Consider the following 8,862-nt stretch of genomic DNA (forward strand, 5'->3'; position numbering starts at 1 on the left):
ACCATTGCCGGCAGAGAGTGGCCACCCTACTCGTTATCTCGTCACAGTTCTTCTCCGTTTGCAGGTCCGGACCGAACCAGACTCCGAGCAACTTGACCGGACCGTCCGTCCAGCGTCCCACTACTGAGGCGCTGCCGGACGGTATGGGTTTGCTTCTCCAGGTGCCGAGCAGTAAACCCACCGACTTATCCCGGTTGATTTTCGCTCCCGTCACCGCTTCGTAGTCTTTCAGCGTCTCGCCGACAAGCTCGATGTGCTCGTGGCTAGACGCTATGACGGTGACGTCGTCCGCGTATGCCGACACGCTCGTCCCGAACCCCAGTTCTCGCGGGATGCCCCTCAGCGTCGCCAGCTTCCGCAGTAGTGGCTCGAGAGTCAATACGTACAGGAGCGGCGACAAGGGGCATCCCTGACGTACCGAACGTGCAATGTCGAAGGGTCCCGATAGACGTCCATTGACGCGAACAACCGAACGGATGCCTGTGTACAAGGCAGCCATCCAGCCGCGGAAAACGGGACCGAAGCCGGCCGCTTCGAGGACGGCCTCCAAGTATCGATGGTCTACCCTATCGAAAGCTTTCGATTGATCCAAATTGATCAGGGCCCCACCCATGCCAGGTTCCTTAACTACCCTCTCTATGATGTAGCACATCAGATGGAGGTTGTCATGGATCTCCGGCCCGGCACAGCGCACGTCTGCTCCGTGCCGACCAGTTTCTCGATGACAAGCGCCAACCGCTTGGCTAACACCTTGGCCAAAATTTTCAAGTCTGCATTGAGCAGAGTGATGGGCCTAAAGTTATCTATGGCGACCCCTTGTTTGGATCTTTCTTCAGCAGCGTTACCGCTCCTCGGCTCACAAAACCGGGAATGCTCCCGTTCTGCTGCCAGTTGCAGTACACGGCCGCCAAGACGTCTCCAAACAAGTCTGGCATACAGTTGTAAAGCTCGTAGGGCAGACCATCCAAACCCGGAGATTTGTCCGTCGAGCAACCCGCCATCGCGTCCCTCACCTCCTCCGCCGTGATGACCCCTTCGCAGCACTCCGCCTCTCTTGCCGAGAGTCGTGGCAAGCTGTGCAGGTATGCACTAAAGTCCATCCTGCCTTCTCGCTCGCCACTCCTCCCGAACAGTCGGGCAAAATGCCGCTGAAACGCCTCGCACATCTTGCTCGGCTCGAGCAATTCGCGCCCCTGTTCGTCTACCAGAGACCGGATGGTGGCTCTGTTACCTCGCTGCGCCTCCGCCACCCGGGCCTCTCGTGCGGCTCCAACACCTTCATTCCTCAGAGCACGCATCCTTGCCCTGACAGCACACCCTTCGTGTTTAGCATTGAAGTGTTGGTCGAGGGCCAACCTCGCCGCTAAAACGTCGGATGCGATGCCACTTCGCAATGCCTCTTCTAACTTTATCACTAGCTCCCCCTCTAATATGTTCCTCTCTACAGCTAGTACCCTGCTATACCTTATTGCTTCCGCCCTTACTGCTCTCTTGAGGGCAAACCACCATTTGTTGTTGACGATGACTCCCGTCAAAGCCCTCTTTACTAACGTGCTAATCCGGTCTCTGAAAACCTGTCTCGACGGGAAAGACGCGTTTAGTTTCCAGTAACCGGGACCCTGCCTATGTGCCTTATCTAAGTCTAGCGTACACGTCACAAGTTTGTGATCCGTGTAGCTGACTATGTAGAACTGTGGACATCCTAAACTATCTCTATCTCTTGTCCTACACACTATCCTATCTAGATACGATCTCGACGACCCAATGCGGTTGCTCCAAGTCCACGTTGGTACATTTGGGTGGTCGAGTCGGTACTTGTCAGACAACTGGAAGCGTCTGAGCAGGTCTATGAGGCCTTTGCATCCCCTTCAAGTTTTGTCACTCCACACGTAGTCTAGATGCGTGTCCAAGGTAGCATTCCAATCCCCCACTAAAAGTAAGGGACGAGACGTTCCCAGGAATACTTCTAGACGTCGAAAGAAGTCCGACCGACCTGTTAAAGGAGGCACATAAACTGCCAGCAGCCGAAAAGCGCCTCCATCGCTGCCGTCCACATCTAGGACAACCAGTCTACCCTCCGGGTCCGTAGATATCGTCTTTACTTGGAGATCCAGACTCTTGCGAAAAAGTACCGCCGTGCCACTACCGCCCATCCTCGGCAAACAGGGAGAAAAATAAATGTTAAACTGTCCGCCAAACATGGACTTTAGGGCCCGCGGTTCATGGAGTCTGGTCTCACTAATGGCTATGATATCCAAATTGTGTGACTTGATGTCATTTAAGAGGTACCCTTGTTTCCAAGGGGACCCCAAGCCACGCACATTCACACAACCAATCTTCACCATGATTCTATTTATACGTGTGCTTTAAAGCACAAAAGGAAAGGAAAAGTGAGCTACTTACTGTTTGCAAGTTTTGTTTCCTCCTTGGATTTTTCACCAAGGAGGCTATTGTACAATTTCTTGCACAAATATTTTTGACATCCCCCTACCGAGTTGGGGAGAGGGATTTTATTTTGTGGTGCAATGCTGGCGATACATGGTAAATTTTAATGTGTTTTGGCGGTGTTGTGTGTGGGTGGTTGTTTGTTTTGATGTCGTTATTTGTGATGTTTGTTTTAGAGTTGATGTAATTCATCAACTCTGTGTTTGTACTGTCTATTGCTGTTAGCATTGTTTTTTGCATATTACTATTGGTGTTAGGTGTATTTTCGGGAGATGTGAATCTCCCTGCTTTGTTTGTGTTTGCATTTTGTTTTATTTTCTTCTTACTGCGCTTCCTCTTTCCTTTCGTAGCTATTTTCCACTCCTCCCCACTCTCTTCATCCGATGATGAGAGTTCTGAGGAGTCAGAAAGAGGTAACGGCAAATTTTGTGCGTCTGTGTGTGTTTCTGTGAGTGTTTGTGTTGCTGTTTTTGTTGGTGTTGGCTGCTTGTTATATGTGTGTGGTGTATGTGATATGGGGGAGGGAGAGGCAGTCTTGGAATTTTCTTTTCTTTTCTCTTCTGTTTTTGCAGTTTCTGTTGTATTTTCTGTTGTGGTTATTGCTGATATTTCTGTTGTTATTTTTTGTGTTGCTGGTGGTGTTGGTAGTAAAGTTTTTCTGTTGGGGGTATTTGGTAGTTGCTTCTGTTGTTGTTGTTGTTGTTTTTGTTTAGCGGCCAGAGGGCAGTCCTTTTTCAGATGTGTCTCGCTGTTTCATAGGTAACAGCGAGGTCGCCTGCCCTCTACCACCACATACAGCTTGTGGTCCTCTGCCAGTCTAATGTTTGGAGGAATTTTCTGTGAAGCCTCCTCCGTGATGTGGAGAAGGATTTCCAGATTTTTCCCTCCCCAGTTCTTTTCCTCTACGATCGTAATCTCCAAAATATTTGCCTCCTCCATTTCCAGGCATACGGCCGATATTAGCCATTGGGTGTCCACTTCTGATGGCACATTTTTTATAATTACTTTGGTCACTCTCTGTCCAAGATAACTCGGTATCATCACCAAGTTATCTGTGCGGAGAGAGAGTGTCGAAAATTGCTTCGCTAAATTTTCATTTAAGAATCTCACCTGTACCGTTCCAAATTTTCGTCCCCACGTGACATGATCTTGATGAGCCCATACAGGTTTAAGACATATCTCGATCTTATCTGTGCTAAAATTTTCTACACGTCTGGTTTTTGTGTTTACCAGTTTATAAATGATGCATTTTTTGTTTTTTTTTCTATAATTTCTTTTGGAATGTTTATTTTAACATCATCGCCTTCTTTCGTAAGAAGGGATTTTGTGTCTTTAATTTGTTGTTATGTGAATGTCACTATTGTTCTTTTTTCCTTTATAGCATCTGCGAAATTTATTTTTGTTGTGCTGGTGGACATGTTCTTTGGAACATTTTTGTTTATGTTGGTGTTGGTACTGCTGGGTTCAAAGGTGGTGGTAGTGGCAGCAGAGTTTGTTGAACAGGTGGTGGTATCGGTGCTGACGACCGATAAATTTGCGTCCTTGCTGTTGTTGTTGTTGTTGTTGTTGTTGTTGTTGTTGTTGTTGTTGTTGTTGGTGGTGGTGGTGGTGGTGGTGGTGGTGGTGGTGGTGGTGGTGGTGGTAATGGCGTCAGTAGCAATGGTGCTTACGTCAGAGACATTTGTGACGGTTTTTACGCATGGTTTTGTAACCTTGGTTACAGTTTTGTTTTTGTTGTTGGTGTTGGTGGTGGTGACAGGGCTGTTAACAGTATCCGTGACGTATAAATTTGCGTCCTTGCTGTTATTGTTGTTGTTGTTGGTGGTGGTGGTGGTGGTGAGAGGGCTGTTAGTAGCTGTAATCGCCGTCTTTGTGACGTTTACAGCAACAGCGTTCCTGTTACTGTGTGAGCACGCGCTACTCTGTTCTTTTTTCTCTTCTGGCATCTGAAACCTCGGGAAATGCTCATCAAAAGAACAAGACAAGCGTTCCGAAATTGTTTCTCGACATTTTTCAAATGTCGAGAAGGAAATTTTTGAATTTTGCTAGGGCCGAAACTGCCCCTGGGGGCCAATTCCTGCCTTTGAAAATACACAGAAATGAAGCCTAGGTGCTTCGCAACAAAAATATTTAAAAATTCCAACAAAATGTGGACAATAAAAGGTCCAATAAACGTTTACCTCTGCAGCCGATGTGACAGCACGTCCTTCAGATAGATAGATAGATAGATAAATAGATAGATAGATAGATAGATAGATAGATAGATAGATAGATAGATAGATAGATAGATAGATAGATAGATAGACCGTGTCGGTTCAGACACGAAGTTTTACCGCCGCACAACAGTTCAGAAAGGAAACAAATATTTGATTCGGCCAGGCACGGACTCATTTCTTTAAATTTGTCCTCTCTGTAACCACAATGTCCTTCAGGATGTGTATCACTCATATCTGCTTCTTGAAGATTTTGTAGACAAGTAGCAGAGAATTTTTTAGAAAATCCCTGCATACTGTGTTATATTACCAATCAAATGATGCAGGGTTCGTTTTCAGTTACAGATACAGTCTTGTATCGTTAAGTCAAATCTCGTTTATTCAGTCTACCTATTTTAAAATCGGAATCGTGGGTAGGGAACAATTGACTACACTCAGTAGTGGGGTTCACTAAGCAATGTGCAGGTGTGTCATAAGCTTGCAGTATTGAGTTCTCATCTTCCATGGATACGCCACATAATTACGAAACTTTCGATAACGTTCCTCACAAGGCAATGGCTTGAGAGACTCGCACAAATATTCAAAGACATTTGATATTTGTTCGCTAATATTAAATGTCCGGTTTTTCTAGTGGTGACGCAAACATTAACATGGCAGAAAATCACGTACTTTACCTCATACTAATTTTTAGAAACAGAACACTATTTTGTTATGCAACTCGAGAATAAGAAGTCAAACGAGAAGGAAAACTGAGGCAGTATAAAGTGAGAAAGATTGAGAAATTGGTGATTCCACACAAAAGATATCGAAGATCTTGCATCAAAGTATAAAATTTATGTTTTCCAATATTTACATATATTTTATTTTATTATCGTTGCATTTTAAAAAAAATATTCTTATTTGTGGATGCGAAACTCCTGCGAGAATCGATAAACGTATTGTTTGCTAATGCTTCCCTATATTTGGCGGTATAGAATAAACTCTCTGATAGTTTTTGCTCCAGCGTTAACATTGATATCTACCGACAAAATAAGTTCCTATTTCGTATACATTTTGCATTTATTTTGGCTTCGTTTTTACAACTGAGATTCGATCGGGAAATTCTTATTCTTTGTTATTATTACATTGAAAGTATCGACCTTCGACAAATCTGCTCAGTCATTTTAAAGGTTAGAATAGTGTGGGAAATGCCGCAAACGTGTCGCATATATGTATGCAAATAATCCTAAACAACTTTCGGATATTCTTTAGAGTATTTATGGTTTCGATTTCCGTTGAGATTTCGCTTTATAATTGATGGAGTTCTGCTTTCAAGATTTTATAACTGCACAAAAGTATTCTTTGTTACATATGAACATGAGACTTTTGAGGCACATGTACACTCATCAATCCGGATCTAGTAAAGTAACAATGGTCTGAATGTGAAGTCGGTGGTCCTGGATGTGAATAGCATGAAATGAAATACCTTCAGGCTAGTGGCCGTTTATGTACTGAAGCAGGACAAGCGGGCATCTGAAGGTATTTAAAATAATTCGATAGTATTAACAAGCGACTGAAATGGCTTCATTGACATGCAATGGGATTGTGTAAAAGTAGCCAATAAGAGAATGAAATGTAAAAGGCCACTCAAACCTCCTGGCGTTTTTCTAATTGGCTGACATGTACCGACTGGAATTACCGAATATGCCAATGTACATCGGAGTATTCAGATCGTATCTACACAGGTTATTTATTAGGTTGACAAAGTGGCATTGAATACAAAATTCAGAATTTTGGTTGATTGTCTACACAGAGCATAGTTTATGATCTGCACGACAGAGTATAGCAAAGAAACAGGAATGAAAATAGATTAGAGGCGGGTGATAGCCAGCAGTTTACAAGATGTAATGATTAGGAAAGTTATCCACAAACGACTTACTAAAGTCAGAAATAGCATTATTCCTTCGCCACAAAGCACAAAGATCACGCTATCAAACTAAAGTGATTGTTCCAAAGCACATGGGCGCGAATGCCATTCAATTGACCTGATTGGCAAAATCACAACGTGGCAACTAATCCACAGTTAGATCTTTAACTAACTTCGATGAACACATGCTACTCAATTCCTGGACAATGTGTGCAATTTCTCCGAAAACACTTTGCTCAATTGTTTGACAGTAGTGGCAAACAGTCGATGTGCCTATCTCAACGGCCTATGACAGGACACGACAAAAGGCGTACAATGTCACAAAAAATTACTACAACGACAGCTGTGATTTACTTGGTCAGCCTCTCAGTTCCATGAATGTGAACCAGACTTTTCACTCCTCTTTTGGCATATATCTAATGTAAATGGCATCAGACAGGGAATATTTCTGGCGTAATAAACTTTTGGGATGATGTTACTGCCAGAGAGAACGCAAAGAAAAGGACATCATTGACAATGATTTTGTTGAGCAGATGGTTTAAGTTTCTGATCAAGATACTCACGAAGAAGTTGGTGCTTGTTGGAAAGAGCCCGCAGATCTGCACGATTCTTGTCTTGGGACTTCATCAACAATTGAAAACCCTCTACGACTGTCTAACGAAACGCAACTTATTACCAAGAGCTTAAGTTAATCAGATAAGCTAGTTTGCATCTATAATGCATTCTTAACAAGCAGTTCAATTAATGAATAATTATGTTGTACTAGGGTTAAAACTATCCCCTGTAATTGAAAATAATGTATAAAGATACAGGGTTTTTAGACATTTGTCTATAACATGCAGTGTTGGCTAAAATCTGTAGATGTTCGTTGTAGCATCAGTAAAAAGCGCATTGTTATGGCACCAGTAATGTACTAAGCGATCAATAAGATATTAGCCAAGAATAGAAATCGATATAATCAAATATACCTCTTTCCCACAAAGTTTGTAGCCTTGTGCTTTCGTTAAAATCTATATTATAACTTTTATTTTAACTGGAGTTTGTTGAGCTTTTTTGTTTGTTTCTTTTTTTTTTGTTTTTTTTTCTTTTTTGCTTTTTGGTTTTTTGTTTATTAGTTTAGTTAAAGGAGGAAAGAGCGAGGTTGGTGGGACGACAGCAACGAGACTTTGAAATGTAATCTGACCTCTAGACCTTGTCTGTGTTGTAATTTGGTTTAAGGGATCACGTTAGCGTGTAGATGTTGTGTTCGAGTGGGTAGAGGAGATGAGAGAGAAGAGGTAGGGAAGAGAGCAGACAGGATAAAAGAAAAAGAGAGAGAAAGAGATAAATGAAGGAAAAAAGAAAAATCGTAAGACACACAAGCAGAAGTTGAAAAAAATGGAGTGAAGAAAGAAAGAAAGAAAGATAGAACAGACAGGAAACAGACAGGAAAGAGAAAAGGAAGAGAGGATGAAAGTGAGACAAAAAAGAAAGAATGTGTAAATGGTAGGGTACAAAGCAATGAAAGAGAAAATGAAAGAGAACAAAGAAAGAAAGATAGAACGACGGGAAATAGAAGTGGAGGTTAGAGAGGTATGTTGATTTATTAGATATGAGGGGAGAGAGAGAGGAGATGGAAAAGAGGGAGGAGATGGAAAAGAGGGAGGAGAGAGGGGAGAGAGAGAGGAGAGAGGGGAGAGAGAGAAACAGAGACAGACAGACAGACAGACAGGCAGACAGAGTGAGCGTGATTGAAGGAGAGCAGACGATAGTGGAAAAGTAGAAGAAACTGACAGAAAGAGACATGGAAATAGAGAGAGAGAATAAGAGAGAGAATAAGAGAGAGAGAATAAGAAGAAAGAAAGAAAGAAAGAAAGAAAGAAAGAAAGAAAGAAAGAAAGAAAGAGAGAGAGAGAAAGAAAGAAAGAAAGAAAGAAAGAAAGAAAGAGAGAGAGAAAGAAAGAAAGAAAGAAAGAAAGAAAGAAAGAAAGAAGGAAAGAAAGAAAGAGACAAAGAAAGAAAGAAAGAGAGAAAGAAATAAAGAAAGAAAGAAAGAGAGAAAGAAATAAAGAAAGAAAGAAAGAAAGAGAACGGGAGAAAACGGAAGAAAACGGAAGGGAACGGAAGGGAACGGAAGGGAACGGAAGAGGTCGAGACGTACCTCTTTAGTAGAGACAGAGCAGGAAAAGTTTCGGGGTGAATTTTATTTACCTGACATCAAGTGAAAACAGAAAGTGAATTGGAAGCTAGAGCACGTTGTGTCGACTGTTGACAACTGAAGCGTGTGACCTTTTGACCTGTCATCATGGAATCTGTTCA

The sequence above is a fragment of the Octopus bimaculoides genome, chromosome 6, assembly GCF_046866305.1.
Source record: "Octopus bimaculoides isolate indiv1 chromosome 6, ASM4686630v1, whole genome shotgun sequence".
Classification (NCBI taxonomy): Eukaryota; Metazoa; Mollusca; class Cephalopoda; order Octopoda; family Octopodidae; genus Octopus; species Octopus bimaculoides.